The sequence below is a fragment of the Lolium perenne genome, chromosome 4 (genome assembly GCF_019359855.2).
Source record: "Lolium perenne isolate Kyuss_39 chromosome 4, Kyuss_2.0, whole genome shotgun sequence".
Classification (NCBI taxonomy): domain Eukaryota; kingdom Viridiplantae; phylum Streptophyta; class Magnoliopsida; order Poales; family Poaceae; genus Lolium; species Lolium perenne.
The window spans coordinates 14,718,844-14,735,659 of record NC_067247.2 but is presented as its reverse complement, the minus strand read 5'-3'; the positions used below and the strand labels follow the sequence as shown (position 1 = coordinate 14,735,659).

General features: G+C 47.3%; 1 long non-coding RNA gene across 1 annotated transcript; it reads right to left on the bottom strand.

Moving 5' to 3' along the window:
- Positions 1–287: 287 nt before the first annotated feature.
- LOC139830442 (uncharacterized) lies at positions 288–3,247 on the bottom strand. The gene is made up of 3 exons (XR_011742351.1): positions 2,673–3,247; positions 2,487–2,579; positions 288–1,994 (listed from the first exon to the last, which is right to left on the bottom strand). It is a non-coding gene; the product is annotated as an uncharacterized lncRNA (long non-coding RNA).
- Between the last annotated feature and the right edge of the window lie 13,569 nt (positions 3,248–16,816).

Sequence of the window (16,816 nt, the reverse complement as noted above, 5' to 3'; positions counted from 1 at the left end):
GAATATAAAGTTCCATGGGTTTTTTAATTCTCTCTTCAAACACATCATGTCCTAATTCAAGATAAAGTTCATAAAGATCTGTCATATTTTTGTTGTTTTCCATTATGCCTTACTAGTGTAAACAAAAAACAAAAAGATGCAATTGCAGGATCTAAAGGAAATAGCTTCGAGCACACACACAACGGCGCCAGAAAAGTACTTAGTTACCTGGAACCAAAGTATGAGTGCCTTTTACCTTTCCTCCCCGGCAACGGCGCCAGAAAATAGCTTGATGTCTACGCCCCCTCCTTTTCCTGTAGACAGTGTTGGGCTGTGACGCCCCGGAACCGGTACCATGAGGATTCCAGCGATCCCGCCGAAATCCGCACGATATCGATTCAGAGACGCCCTCCGACACGACGTGCGCGAAGAATCACACACGTGATGCCAGAGGAATTAACACGAGCGGTAACATTACAACAGGATTACAATAGAGCCCACAAGATACATATAATACAACAACGACTCCAATGAGTCAAGATACAAATATACAATACAAAGATCCAAATCATACAGAAGATCGAATACGTCCGAGTACGGACAAGATACAAATTGGACTAAGAGTCCTGAAGATAACCAGTGGCATCCATAACCCTGCCCAGGCCAAGCCAGAAGGGTAACCTTGCTAACGTCATCATCTCGTACCTGTCAAAGTCGGGCCATCGGTTGCCGACAAAAGGGGGAGGAGACAAAAAGAAAGGAAGGCGAGGGTAAGTACCATTGGCACGTACTTGCGAGACAAGACCAGCTATGCTCGCTGGTGGGCGGTATAAACTTCACCCGGCTATATGTGGAGTTTAGCGGCAGCAAAGCTACTATCCAATAGAGACACGCTACAACATCCGTCTACTCAGAGAAGATAAGAGAGCGCACAAGGTAACAGTTCTATACTCTGCAAACATAACCCAGCCGATGCGATCCCCCTTCGCAAAGAGGTACTGTCAAAGGCACACACACACTTTTTGGAAAAAGTTTTATTAGCAAATTATTAGCAACAGGATATAAGGTGTAAGTTGTTCTATGATCAAGCTATACAATTCCAAGTCATCCATAACCGCGGACACGGCTTATCGATAAAATGTACACCCTGCAGGGGTTGCCCAAATGTAACCATACGCATGCTCGAACCCACTTACTACAGGTGGAGTCTCATATCAAGACCGTTCCCAATGCAAGAGAAAGTTTAATGGGAGCCACCCAACTAAGCTACCCGTGACGAAGTTCGGCCGTATTCCGATACGGACCCAGAGGTTTGCGTCGGCTTCCAAGGCGGGCACTAACGACCGGCCAAGGATAAAGAGTCCCGCGTTATGAGTACAGTACAGGAATAAACACCCGAAGGCAACAGGAAGTAAATCGTGCATCGTGCATATGGGCAAATAAAACCAAGGTTGTGGCTCCCAATAAACAGACTCGAGGAAAGGTAGTGGGTGATGGGGGTCCCATTCCCCCACGTACGGGTAGAGCGCTCAATCTCGGAACAGATAACAAGAACTCGGGTCCTAGGGGACATTAGCAAGTCAAAGTTCCGATGCTTTCGCAAAGGGGCTCACAGATGCCTCTGCTTACAATTTTAGTTGTTAACAATAAAGTAAAGTGTGATTATCTCCAACAAACTGATAAAGCATGTGAAAACCTCCCAACAACCCAACATATCCCGATAACAGATCGAGATAAACAACATAGCCTAAACACGCCTACGACTCGCAAAGCTGGCAAACAACAAACAATAGGTAGGGCGAGGAGGTGTATCTCGGACATATAGGTAACAGGTGGATAGGACACGTGACACAACAGAATCGCAACATAAGGATAGAAATAGATCAAAAGAGCATGTAAAAGTAAAATAGGTGAAGGGGTGGGCTCGCCTGTGAAAGGATGCAGAAGAACTTGTCGGAGAACTCGTCGTATCTCACAACACCACTTCGCGATCCTATCCGGGAAGAAGTAAAGTGCTACAACAAACAACGAATGCAAATCTCACTACTACGGCAAAAGAATCAGCATGCTCATGGTATGATATGCATGGCATGGCAAACATGATGCGATGCAACTTATCCATATTAATCGGAGTCGGAACCCCGGACAAACAAGTTAGGTTGGAGTTGCATTTTCTACCGGCAATTTAAGTGTTGATTAGCATGGCAAGACATGGCAAGGGTGAGCTACTTCAAAGTTAAACGGAGCGGGGAAAACCATAGTCGGTATCCGAAATGCTCCGCATATATGTGAGGTGAAATGCACAAACTATCACGGATCAACATGATGCAATATGCAAACAGATGAATGGATGGCATATTCATGTTCCTCACATTTTTCTGATCAATTTTCATATAGAACACTTTATATTTCGAATTACGGTTTAAAAGATATTATTTATACGAGATATACACATTTTCTGGAATTTTCAGAAAAAGAAAACAGGTAGGGGACGAACTGGGCTGAACCTGCTTTGTCCTGGGCCGGATCTGGCCTGCTGCTGGCGCATGATAGTGAACTGGTGCCGCGAGAGGACGCTGGGCCAAGGCCCATCCACAGATCTGGAGAGAAACAAAAACAAAAAGGTGTGCCTTAATTGCCAGGTTTGGGATTTGAACTCTGGTCTCACAGGAATTGGAAGGGTAGAACCAGACGGGCTGCTGCGTGGATGTTAAGCATGATGGGCCGCAGCTGCTCTTGAAGCACGAGAAACGGAGACCTTGGACAGAACAACCATGTCTGGGAGGATCTGGTCGACCACGAGCCTGACGATTCGAGGCGAAGCGGGGCAAGGCACTAGGCGTCGAGGGCGCACCTCGTCGTGGCGGTTCAGCTTCGGGTGGTGGGATGGCCGGGGAAGGACCAGGCCGGCCGGAATCGAAGATTAGCTCGCCGGAGACGGAGAAGGAATCGGCGATTTTGCGGACGATTGGAGAGGTTCCGGTTCGATTCCTTGCATGAGGATGGAGAGGACGACGAGGCGCATCCGCCGGTGGTCTCAGATCGGCGAGGGGTGGTCTATAGAGGCGGAGCCATGGTGAGGACAGTGGAGGCAGTGGGGGTTTTCTCTGTACGTGAAGAAAATGGACATGGAGGGTAGAGAGGATGGCGGCGCGAGGGAGAAGAGGAGGAAGGGAGGCTAGGGTTTCCTGGGCAGCTTAAAAGGGAGGGGAGGAGCAGGTGAGAGGCGCGGCGGTGGTGCGCTAGTGAGGACCAGGACGGGTTCACGCTCGTGGCGTGCTCTCTGAGCTGGACAAGACGACGATAGAGGGGATAAGATCGAAGGGGTATGCGGGCTGAGAGGAGAGAAAGGGAGGTGGGCCGAGCTGGCTTGGGCCTGTTGGTGTAGGGAAAGAAAAAGAAGGTGGGCTGGGGAGAGAAGGAAGAGAGGGGGAGAGAAAAGAGAGAGAGAGAGAGATTGGGCTGAGAGGGAGAGAGGGGGCCCAGGTGGGTTTTATTTAAAATAAAGGACAAGGGAGGTTTTATAAAAAATAATTTTATTTGCTAAAAACATTGATGAGATGATGCTTATGCCATAATGATGCATAAAAGAAAAACAGACAAACAACTCTAATAGGGAGTCCTACCCTGGGCCGTTACAATCGACACCACTAACAAGGGATCGCGCCCCGAGATCCCACGTCCAGGTACGGGGGAGAGAGGTGAACTATCGGATCTTCAGGCGCCGAGTCGATCTCCTCGACACCACTAACAAGAATTCTTGCTCCATGATGATCGGGCGACACCACCAACAAGAAATCGTTGTTCCGCCGTTGATGATGCGCTTCTGTCGGGATCCTCCGAAGATCGGACCTATTAGGTGAGGGGCAAGGATCGTCCAATCCACGTCGGAACCTAAGACTCAGAGAATTCAGATAAGAGAGAAGACCCAAAACTCGCAAAGGTAAGAGGAGAAAGAATTTAGGTAAGGAGAAAAATCAGAGCTAATCAGAACTATCTAACGAATTTTAGAAAATAGTTTTTGACACTCTACACAACAACGTCCGTTGGCAAGGTTATCCTACAGGCTGGACTAGTGGGGTACCGTCAACCTGAGCTCTGATACCAACTTGTGACGCCCCGGAACCGGTACCATGAGGATTCCAGCGATCCCGCCGAAATCCGCACGATATCGATTCAGAGACGCCCTCCGACACGACGTGCGCGAAGAATCACACACGTGATGCCAGAGGAATTAACACGAGCGGTAACATTACAACAGGATTACAATAGAGCCCACAAGATACATATAATACAACAACGACTCCAATGAGTCAAGATACAAATATACAATACAAAGATCCAAATCATACAGAAGATCGAATACGTCCGAGTACGGACAAGATACAAATTGGACTAAGAGTCCTGAAGATAACCAGTGGCGTCCATAACCCTGCCCAGGCCAAGCCGGAAGGGTAACCTTGCTAACGTCATCATCTCGTACCTGTCAAAGTCGGGCCATCGGTTGCCGACAAAAGGGGGAGGAGACAAAAAGAAAGGAAGGCGAGGGTAAGTACCATTGGCACGTACTTGCGAGACAAGACCAGCTATGCTCGCTGGTGGGCGGTATAAACTTCACCCGGCTATATGTGGAGTTTAGCGGCAGCAAAGCTACTATCCAATAGAGACACGCTACAACATCCGTCTACTCAGAGAAGATAAGAGAGCGCACAAGGTAACAGTTCTATACTCTGCAAACATAACCCAGCCGATGCGATCCCCCTTCGCAAAGAGGTACTGTCAAAGGCACACACACACTTTTTGGAAAAAGTTTTATTAGCAAATTATTAGCAACAGGATATAAGGTGTAAGTTGTTCTATGATCAAGCTATACAATTCCAAGTCGTCCATAACCGCGGACACGGCTTATCGATAAAATGTACACCCTGCAGGGGTTGCCCAAATGTAACCATACGCATGCTCGAACCCACTTACTACAGGTGGAGTCTCACATCAAGACCGTTCCCAATGCAAGAGAAAGTTTAATGGGAGCCACCCAACTAAGCTACCCGTGACGAAGTTCGGCCGTACTCCGATACGGACCCAGAGGTTTGCGTCGGCTTCCAAGGCGGGCACTAACGACCGGCCAAGGATAAAGAGTCCCGCGTTATGAGTACAGTACATGAATAAACACCCGAAGGCAACAGGAAGTAAATCGTGCATCGTGCATATGGGCAAATAAAACCAAGGTTGTGGCTCCCAATAAACAGACTCGAGGAAAGGTAGTGGGTGATGGGGGTCCCATTCCCCCACGTACGGGTAGAGCGCTCAATCTCGGAACAGATAACAAGAACTCGGGTCCTAGGGGACATTAGCAAGTCAAAGTTCCGATGCTTTCGCAAAGGGGCTCACAGATGCCTCTGCTTACAATTTTAGTTGTTAACAATAAAGTAAGGTGTGATTATCTCCAACAAACTGATAAAGCATGTGAAAACCTCCCAACAACCCAACATATCCCGATAACAGATCGAGATAAACAACATAGCCTAAACACGCCTACGACTCGCAAAGCTGGCAAACAACAAACAATAGGTAGGGCGAGGAGGTGTATCTCGGACATATAGGTAACAGGTGGATAGGACACGTGACACAACAGAATCGCAACGTAAGGATAGAAATAGATCAAAAGAGCATGTAAAAGTAAAATAGGTGAAGGGGTGGGCTCGCCTGTGAAAGGATGCAGAAGAACTTGTCGGAGAACTCGTCGTATCTCACAACACCACTTCGCGATCCTATCCGGGAAGAAGTAAAGTGCTACAACAAACAACGAATGCAAATCTCACTACTACGGCAAAAGAATCAGCATGCTCATGGTATGATATGCATGGCATGGCAAACATGATGCGATGCAACTTATCCATATTAATCGGAGTCGGAACCCCGGACAAACAAGTTAGGTTGGAGTTGCATTTTCTACCGGAAATTTAAGTGTTGATTAGCATGGCAAGACATGGCAAGGGTGAGCTACTTCAAAGTTAAACGGAGCGGGGGAAACCATAGTCGGTATCCGAAATGCTCCGCATATATGTGAGGTGAAATGCACAAACTATCACGGATCAACATGATGCAATATGCAAACAGATGAATGGATGGCATATTCATGTTCCTCACATTTTTCTGATCAATTTTCATATAGAACACTTTATATTTCAAATTACGGTTTAAAAGATATTATTTATACGAGATATACATATTTTCTGGAATTTTCAGAAAAAGAAAACAGGTAGGGGACGAACTGGGCTGAACCTGCTTTGTCCTGGGCCGGATCTGGCCTGCTGCTGGCGCATGATAGTGAACTGGTGCCGCGAGAGGACGCTGGGCCAAGGCCCATCCACAGATCTGGAGAGAAACAAAAACAAAAAGGTGTGGCTTAATTGCCAGGTTTGGGATTTGAACTCTGGTCTCACAGGAATTGGAAGGGTAGAACCAGGGCAGACTGCTTTGCGTGGATGTTGAGCATGATGGGCCGCAGCTGCTCTTGAAGCACGAGAAACGGAGACCTTGGACAGAACAACCATGTCTGGGAGGATCTGGTCGACAACGAGCCTGACGATTCGAGGCGAAGCGGGGCAAGGCACTAGGCGTCGAGGGCGCGCCTCGTCGTGGCGGTTCAGCTTCGGGTGGTGGGATGGCCGGGGAAGGACCAGGCCGGCCGGAATCGAAGATTAGCTCGCCGGAGACGGAGAAGGAATCGGCGATTTTGCGGACGATTGGAGAGGTTCCGGTTCGATTCCTTGCATGAGGATGGAGAGGACGACGAGGCGCATCCGCCGGTGGTCTCAGATCGGCGAGGGGTGGTCTGTGGAGGCGGAGCCATGGTGAGGACAGTGGAGGCAGTGGGGGTTTTCTCTGTACGTGAAGAAAATGGACATGGAGGGTAGAGAGGATGGCGGCGCGAGGGAGAAGAGGAGGAAGGGAGGCTAGGGTTTCCTGGGCAGCTTAAAAGGGAGGGGAGGAGCAGGTGAGAGGCGCGGCGGTGGTGCGCTAGTGAGGACCAGGACGGGTTCACGCTCGTGGCGTGCTCTCTGAGCTGGACAAGACGACGATAGAGGGGATAAGATCGAAGGGGTATGCGGGCTGAGAGGAGAGAAAGGGAGGTGGGCCGAGCTGGCTTGGGCCTGTTGGTGTAGGGAAAGAAAAAGAAGGTGGGCTGGGGAGAGAAGGAAGAGAGGGGGAGAGAAAAGAGAGAGAGAGAGATTGGGCTGAGAGGGAGAGAGGGGGCCCAGGTGGGTTTTATTTAAAATAAAGGACAAGGGAGGTTTTATAAAAAATAATTTTATTTGCTAAAAACATTGATGAGATGATGCTTATGCCATAATGATGCATAAAAGAAAAACAGACAAACAACTCTAATAGGGAGTCCTACCCTGGGCCGTTACATGGGCCTCCAAGAGCAGAGGTTTGTAGAACAGCAGCAAGTTTCCCTTAAGTGGATCACCCAAGGTTTATCGAACTCAGGGAGGAAGAGGTCAAAGATATCCCTCTCATGCAACCCTGCAACCACAAAGCAAGAAGTCTCTTGTGTCCCCAACACACCTAATAGGTGCACTAGTTCGGCGAAGAGATAGTGAAATACAGGTGGTGTAAATAAGCAGTAGCAACGGCACCAGAAAAGTGCTTTGCCCAGGACAGTAAACAAGCAGTAGTAACGCAGCAGTAGTAACGCAGTAAAACAGTAAACAAGCAGCGATAGCAGTATTTAGGAACAAGGCCTAGGGATCATACTTTCACTAGTGGACACTCTCAACTTTGATCACATAACAGAATAGATAAATGCATACTCTACACTCTCTTGTTGGATGATGAACACCATTGCGTAGGATTACACGAACCCTCAATGCCGGAGTTAACAAGCTCCACAATATTCGATGTTCATATTTAAATAACCTTAGAGTGCAAGATAGATCAACACGACTAAACCAAGTACTAACATAGCATGCACACTACTACCATCACACTATGAAAGGAGGAATAGATCACATCAATACCATCATAGTAATAGTTAACTTCATAATCTACAAGAGATCACAATCATAAACTACGCCAAGTACTACATGATGCACACACTGTCCACATTACATCATGCAGGAGGAATAGAGTACTTTAATAACATCACTAGAGTAGCACATAGATGAATTGTGATACAAAACTCATATGAATCTCAATCATGTAAGGCAGCTCATGAGATCATTGTATTGAAGTACATAGGAGAGAGATTAACCACATAGCTACCGGTACAGCCCCGAGCCTCGATGGAGAACTACTCCCTCCTCATGGGAGACAGCAGCGTTGATGAAGATGGCGGTGGTGTCGATGGAGAAGCCTTCCGGGGGCACTTCCCCGTCCCGGCGGCGTGCCGGAACAGAGACTCCTGTCCCCCAGATCTTGGCTTCGCGATGGCGGCGGCTCTGGAAGGTTTTTGCGGGTTTCGTCGGTCGTCCTAGGGTTTTCGCGACGGAGGCTTTAAATAGGCGGAAGGGCAAGGTCGGTGGAGTCCTGGTGGGGCCACACCATAGGGCGGCGCGCCCTACCCCCTGGCCACGCCGGCCACACGTGTGGGCCCACCAGGGCTCCCCTCTGGTGGCTCTCGGGTGTTCTGGAAGCTTCGTGTGAAAATAGGATGCTGGGCGTTGATTTCGTCCGATTCCGAGAATATTTCCTTACTAGGATTTCTGAAACCAAAAACAGCAGAAAACGGCAACTGGCCCTTCGGCATCTCGTCAATAGGTTAGTTCCGGAAAACGCATAAATATGACATAAAGTATGCACAAAACATGTAGATATCATCAATAATGTGGCATGAAACATAAGAAATTATCGATACGTCGGAGACGTATCACGGCACTACCGTGCTAGGAGTACTGTCCAGTTTTCCGCGACATCGCGGATGCATCGAGGCAAGGATGGACGTGTGAGACATCTATGTGGCCCGGGAATTACACATCTTATGCAGGGTCATGTGCAGCGACACAAGGGTCCATCAAAACCTCGCAAGAAGAAGGAATTTGCGCCAAAGTCCAAGCTCATGTGGAGAAGAAAGGAGGCGCCAAGTGCTGTATCAAGTAGAGAACGCCGCGAGGGAGGATGTGGTGTGGAAGGCAAGCAAGACTTGAGGATGGCGAGGACGTGTCATGTTCATATCACGTCACCTTTTCCAGAAGACCCTCACGCGTTGGGGACAACGCTTCTTGAAGGAGGGAGGATGATACAGGCATGGAGGCCTATGTGGAGCCCAGATTTAGGACTCAACCAGCTTATTTATCCTAGTTTATGTAATGGTCATATGTGGGCCAATTAGGGTTTTTAATAAATTGAGTCAGTTTGGTTTGGGCATGTCCAAACCAAGGTAGAGAGGCCCACTAGGGCTGGCCGGCCACCTCCACCCCTCATATAAGTGGATGCACGGCTAGGGTTTAGGGTAGAACAAGTTTACTCTAAAGTTTAGGTCATACCTAGTTGCGTGTGTTCACGTGTATCATCCCTCCGGGGGTACGGCGCTGCCGTTTATCTATATTATCCGCTGCGAAGGTTCTTGTGTTCATCAAGGATTGTCTAGCTCTTGGTTTGAGGCGTATCGTTCATCGATCCGTTGCTTGCTGGATTCGTTCGCTCTTCTCCAGGCTGCGTTCATCGCGTTGTTGGGAGGATTCTCTACCCCAGGTTCTCGCTATGAAAGATCGGGCATGAACTAAGGAGGATCCAGTGGGTCGCTCCCTTATCAAAATTGTTTCTTGTTTTCAAAATAAAAGCTCTAGCACAAATATAGCAATCCATGCTTCCCTCTGCGAAGGGCCATTCTTTTACTTTTATGTTGAGTCAGTTTACCTACTTCTTTCTATCTTAGAAGCAAACACTTGTGTCAACTGTGTGCATTGATTCTTACATGTTTACCTATTGCACTTGTTATATTACTTTATGTTGACAACTATCCGTGAGATATACATGTTACAAGTTGAAAGCAACTGCTGAAACTTATATCTTCTTTTGTGTTGCTTCAATACTTTTACTTTGAATCTATTGCTTTATGAGTTAACTCTTATGCAAGACTTATTGATGCTTGTCTTGAAAGTACTATTCATGAAAAGTCTTTGCTATATGATTCAGTTGTTTACTCATTGCTTTTACCATTGCTTCGAATCGCTGCATTCATTACATGTGCTTACAATAGTATTGATCAAGATTATGATAGCATGTCACTTCAGAAATTATCTTTGTTTTACCTACTCGAGGACGAGTAGGAACTAAGCTTGGGGATGCTTGATACGTCTCAAACGTATCTATAATTTCTTATGTTCCATGCTACTTTTATGAAGATACTCACATGTTTTATACATACTTTATGTCATATTTATGCATTTTCCGGCACTAACCTATTGACGAGATGCCGAAGAGCCAGTTGCTGTTTTCTGTTGTTTTTGGTTTCAGAAATCCTAGTAAGGAAATATATTCTCGGAATTGGACGAAATCAACGCCCAGGATCTTATTTTTCCACGAAGCTTCCAGAAGACCGAAAGGGAAACGAAGTGGGGCGACGAGGCGCCGACACAACAGGGCGGCACGGCCCAGGCCTTGGCCGCGCGGCCCTGGCGTGTGGGGCCCTCGCGTCGCCCCTAAACCTACCTCTCCTACTATAAGAAGCCTTCGTCGATAATAACTCCAGTACCGAGAGCCACGATACGGAAAACCTTCCAGAGACGCCGCCATCGCGAATCCCATCTCGGGGGATTCAGGAGATCGCCTCCGGCACCCTGCCGGAGAGGGGAATCATCTCCCGGAGGACTCTTCATCGCCATGATCGCCTCCGGATTGACGTGTGAGTAGTTCACCCCTGGACTATGCATGGGTCCATATCAGTAGCTAGATGGTCGTCTTCTCCTCATTGTGCTATCATTGTTTGATCTTGTGAGCTGCCTAACATGATCAAGATCATCTATTTGTAATGCTACATGTTGTGTTTGTTGGGATCCGATGAATATGGAATACTATGTTATGTTGATTATCAGTCTATCATCTATGTGTTGTTTATGATCTTGCATGCTCTCCGTTGCTAGTAGAGGCTCTGGCCAAGTTGATAGTTGTAACTCCAAGAGGGAGTACTTATGCTCGATAGTGGGTTCATGCCTCCATTTAATGCAGGACGATGTGAGAAAGTTCTAAGGTTGTGGATGTGCTGTTGCCACTAGGGATAAAACATCAATGCTTTGTCTAAGGATATTTGTGTTGATTACATTACGCACCATACTTAATGCAATTGTCTGTTGTTTGCAACTTAATACTGGAAGGGGTTCGGATGATAACCTGAAGGTGGACTTTTTAGGTATAGATGCATGCTGGATAGCGGTCTATGTACTTTGTCATAATGCTCAATTGAATTCCACACTACTCATCATGATATGTATGTGCATTGTCATGCCCTCTCTATTTGTCAATTGCCCAACTGTAATTTGTTCACCCAACATGCTAATTCTTATTGGAGAGACACCACTAGTGAACTGTGGACCCCGGTCCAATTTTTTTACATCCAATCTACTGCAATACTAGTTCTTACTGGTCTTTGCAAACATCATCTTCCACACTATACATCTAATCCTTTGTTACACCAAGCCAGTGAGATTGACAACCTCACTGTTAAGTTGGGTCAAAGTACTTGGATTGTGTTGTGCAGGTTCCACGTTGGCACCGGAATCCCTGGTGTTGCGCCGCACTACACTCCGCCATCAACAACCTTCAACGTGCTTCTTGACTCCTTCTGGTTCGATAAACCTTGGTTTCATACTGAGGGAAACTTGCTGCTGTACGCATCACACCTTCCACTTGGGGTTCCCAACGGGCGTGTGCTTTACGCGTCAACAAGGACCAAGCATCACAATGCACCACTAGAAGATGTTCCTCCCGTTGATGAGAAGCACCCAAGTTGGGTATCCAAGCTTGCTCGCCGCATGAAGCAGATCTTTTGTCTCACCACAACAGTCAACCAACATCAGTATCAGCAGCACTGTGAGGCCAAGAAGTCTCGGGTTCATCAGAAGAGCATCATGAGGGCACTCAACGTGGACGTTTCTCCTCCCGGCACCAAGGAGAACATTACTCCGGAGGCGGAGTGGCTATCTCAGCATGGCATTCCGCTCCCGGATGATGGTCTCGAGATCCAGTCCCCTCCATGCACTCTAGTTCACCCCGGCGCCTCATTTTATCTTCCTCCCTGCTTGGCAAACGCTGACCCTTTGGACGTGTAGTTACTCCTGTCCCTTTTTGGTGCCTTGGTGCCAAAGGGGGAGAGTGAGCCTATATTAGGATGCTCTCTATTGGGTATTTGCATGGGGGAGTCACAAGCTCGTCTGTTCTTTGATTCTTATCGCTTGTGATTCCATTTTATTTTCTACGTGTTGTTAACTTCGTCTCTAGATGTTATGTGGTGTGTGAACTTTATTTATGCTTTTGGTAAACTCCGTATGTGAGTCATCTATTATCATGATTTATCTATGTGTGTATGATCTATCACTATATATGATTGTCATTAACCCTTGGATGATGGATGCAAGATATAGGGGGAGTGTTGATTCTAATATGTGTACTGTTGCATTTGGAAGAAAATTTTGGTACATCCACATATCTAGGGGGAGCTCTTCTATATCTCACACATACTGGTTGTTTGCATTGTTCATTCCCTGCGAATACTTGTGTTGTCATCAAACACCAAAAAGGGGGAGATAGAAAGAACATTTCCCGCCCTTTTGGGTTTTGTGTATTTGATGTCAACACGGGTACATATTTATGTGTGTTGATGTAGACAGGTACATGGTTTTATACTACACACATGGCTGGTGGACAGATTTTTCAAAACTGGAACTGTTGCTATGTTTTTGCTCCTGACGGAAGTTCCGGCCTCAGCAGGCGGAAGTTTCGCCTAGATTCTCCTGCCGGAAGCTCTGCTGTGGTTTTCGCCGAAGAAGCGCGGCAGAAGTAGGCCTGAAGTTCCGGCCAGCGGAACTTCCGCCCTACTCCGGCCAAGTTCCGAAAACGGCGTTTTTCCTTACAGTATGTTCCAGAGGGTTTTCTCCCATTTCCGGAAGTAGGCCGAAACTCCTGGCCACCGAAGTTCCACCCTTGTTCCGCCAGCACTTGCGCCAGCATCTTCTCTGACATGATGGGATCTGTAGGGATTCGTTGCATAGAAAACAAAAAATTTCCTACCGCGAGAACGCAATCCAAGCCAAGATGCAATCTAGAAGATGGGAGCAACGAGGGAATGAACGAGACCCACCCTTGAAGATTTCCAAAGCCTACAAGATGAGGCTCTTGTTGCTGCGGTAGACGATCACTTGCCGCTTTCAAAAGCGCGTAGAAGATCTTGACGGTGCCACAATCGGGTAGCACCTCCGTACTCGGTCACACGTTCGGTGTTGATGAAGACAACGTCCTTCTCCCCGTTCCAGCGGGTAGCGGAAGTAGTAGCTCCTCCTTGAATCCCGGCAGCACGACGGCGTGGTGGCGGTGTTGATGGAGATCTCCGGCGGAGCTTCGCTCAGCGGTTGCGGGAGAGGTGAAGGAGGAGGGGGCGGCTAGGGTTTGGGGAGAGGGGGTGGCCGGCCACTAAGGGGTGCGGCCAAGGTGGCTTTGGTGTGGCCGGCCCCCTCCCCTTGCTCCTCATTATATAGGTGGAACTCCCAAGTGTTGGACTACAAGTCTTCGAATAAGACCCCAACCCAAAACCTTCCATGTGTAGGGAAACCTACTCAAGGTGGGATTCCCACCTCAAGTGGGACTTGTAGGATAACGTTGCATAGAAAACAAAAATTTTCCTACCGCGAACACGCAATCCAAGCCAAGATGCAATCTAGAAGACGGTAGCAACGAGGGGGTATCGAGTCTCACCCTTGAAGAGATTCCAAAGCCTACAAGATGAGGCTCTTGTTGCTGCGGTAGACGATCACTTGCCGCTTGCAAAAGCGCGTAGAAGATCTTGATCACGATCGGTTCCGGCGCCACGAACGGGCAGCACCTCCGTACTCGGTCACACGTTCGGTTGTTGATGAAGACGACGTCCACCTCCCCGTTCCAGCGGGCAGCGGAAGTAGTAGCTCCTCTTGAATCCGACAGCACGACGGCGTGGTGTCGGTGGCGGTGTAGAAGTCCGGCGGAGCTTCGCTAAGCAAACCGGACAATATGAAGTGGAGGAGCAAAGCTAGGGTTTGGGAGGGGGTGGCCGGCCACTCAAGGGGGGCGGCCAGGCTATGGTCTTGGGGTGGCCAGGCTATGGTCTTGGGGTGGTCGGCCCCCTCCCTTGGCCCCTCATTATATAGGTGGATCCCAAGTGTTGGTGTCCAAGTCTTCGAATAAGACCCGAAACCAAAACCTTCCATAGGAGGGGGCAAACCTAGCCCAACTAGGACTCCCACCCAAAGGTGGGATTCCCACCTCCCATGTGGGGGGTGGCCGGCCCCCTATGGTGGAGTCCACTTGGGACTCCACCCCCACTAGGGCTGGCCGGCCATGGAGGTGGAGTCCCTTGTGGACTCCACCTTCCTTGGTGGTTTCTTCCGGACTTTTCTAGAACCTTCTAGAACCTTCCATAGAACCTTCCGCGACATTTTATTTCACATAAAATGACATCCTATATATGAATCTTATTCTCCGGACCATTCCGGAACTCCTCGTGATGTCCGGGATCTCATCCGGGACTCCGAACAAATATTCGAACTTCATTCCATAATTCAAGAACTACCATTTCAACATCCAACTTTAAGTGTGTCACCCTACGGTTCGAGAACTATGCGGACATGGTTGAGTACTCACTCCGACCAATAACCAATAGCGGGATCTGGAGATCCATAATGGCTCCCACATATTCAACGATGACTTTAGTGATCGAATGAACCATACACATATATTACCAATTCCCTTTGTCTCGCGATATTTTACTTGTCCGAGGTTTGATCTTCGGTATCACTCTATACCTTGTTCAACCTCGTCTCCTGACAAGTACTCTTTACTCGTACCGTGGTATGTGGTCTCTTATGAACTCATTCATATGCTTGCAAGACATTAGACGACATTCCACCGAGAGGGCCCAGAGTATATCTATCCGTCATCGGGATGGACAAATCCCACTGTTGATCCATATGCCTCAACTCATACTTTCCGGATACTTAATCCCACCTTTATAGCCACCCATTTACGCAGTGGTGTTTGGTGTAATCAAAGTACCTTTCCGGTATAAGTGATTTACATGATTTCATGGTCATAAGGACTAGGTAACTATGTATCGAAAGCTTATAGCAAATAACTTAATGACGAGATCTTATGCTACGCTTAATTGGGTGTGTCCATTACATCATTCACACAATGACATAACCTTGTTATTAATAACATCCAATGTTCATGATTATGAAACTAATCATCCATTAATCAACAAGCTAGTTTAAGAGGCATACTAGGGACTTCTTGTTTGTCTACATATCACACATGTACTAATGTTTCGGTTAATACAATTCTAGCATGATATATAAACATTTATCATAAACATAAAGATATAAATAATAACCACTTTATTATTGCCTCTAGGGCATATCTCCTTCAGTCTCCCACTTGCACTAGAGTCAATAATCTAGATTACATTGTAATATACCTAACACCCATGGCATTCTGGTGTTGGTCATGCTTTGCCCTAGGGAGAGCTTTAGTCAACGGATCTGCTATATTCAGATCAGTGTGTACTTTGCAAATCTTTACTTCTCCATCTTCGATGTACTCGCGAATCGAGTGGTAACGCAGCTTGATATGCTTCAGCCTCTTGTGTGACCTTGGCTCTTGTGCATTGGCGATGGCACCCATGTTATCACAGTAGATGATTAATGGGTCCAATGCACTTGGAACCACACCGAGCTCTACAATGAACCTCTTCATCCATACCGCTTCGATGAAGCCTCTGAAGCCGCTATGTACTCTGATTCTGTTGAAGACTTCGCCACCGTGCACTGCTTCGAGCTTGCCCAGCTTACTGCAGCACCATTCAATATAAACACGTACCCAGATTGTGACTTAGAGTCATCAGGATCAGTGTTCCAACTTGCATCGGTGTAACCGTTTACAACGAGCTCTTGGTCACCTCCATAACAAAGAAACATATCCTTAGTTCTTTTCAAGTACTTCAGGATATTCTTGACCGCTGTCCAATGTTCCATTCCTGGATCACTTTGATATCTGCTAGTCAAACTAACAGCATGTGCTATATCCGGTCTAGTACATAGCATGGCATACATGATAGATCCTACTGCCGAGGCATAGGGGATGTTACACATCCTTTCTCTTTCTTCTGCCGTAGCCGGTCCTTGAGTTTTACTCAATACCTTGCACAGTAACATAGGTAAGAACCCTTTCTTACTTTCGTCCATTCTAAACTTCTTTAGAATCTTGTCCAGATATGTACTCTGTGATAGCCCTATTAGACGTCTTGATCTATCTCTATAAATCTTGATGCCTAATATATACGATGCTTCACCAAGGTCTTTCATTGAAAAACTATTATTCAAATAACCCTTAACAACTGCTTAATAGTTCTATATCATTCCCGATCAATAATATGTCATCTACATATAATATCGGGAATGCTACAGAGCTCCCACTCACTTTCTTGTAAATACAGGCCTCTCCGTGACCTTTGTATAAACCCGAAGTCTTTGATCACCTTATCAAAGCGTCGGTTCCAACTTCTCGATGCTTGCTTCAGTCCATAGATTGAACGCTGAAGTTTGCATACTTTGTCAGCATTTTTAGGATCGACAAAACCTTTGGGTTG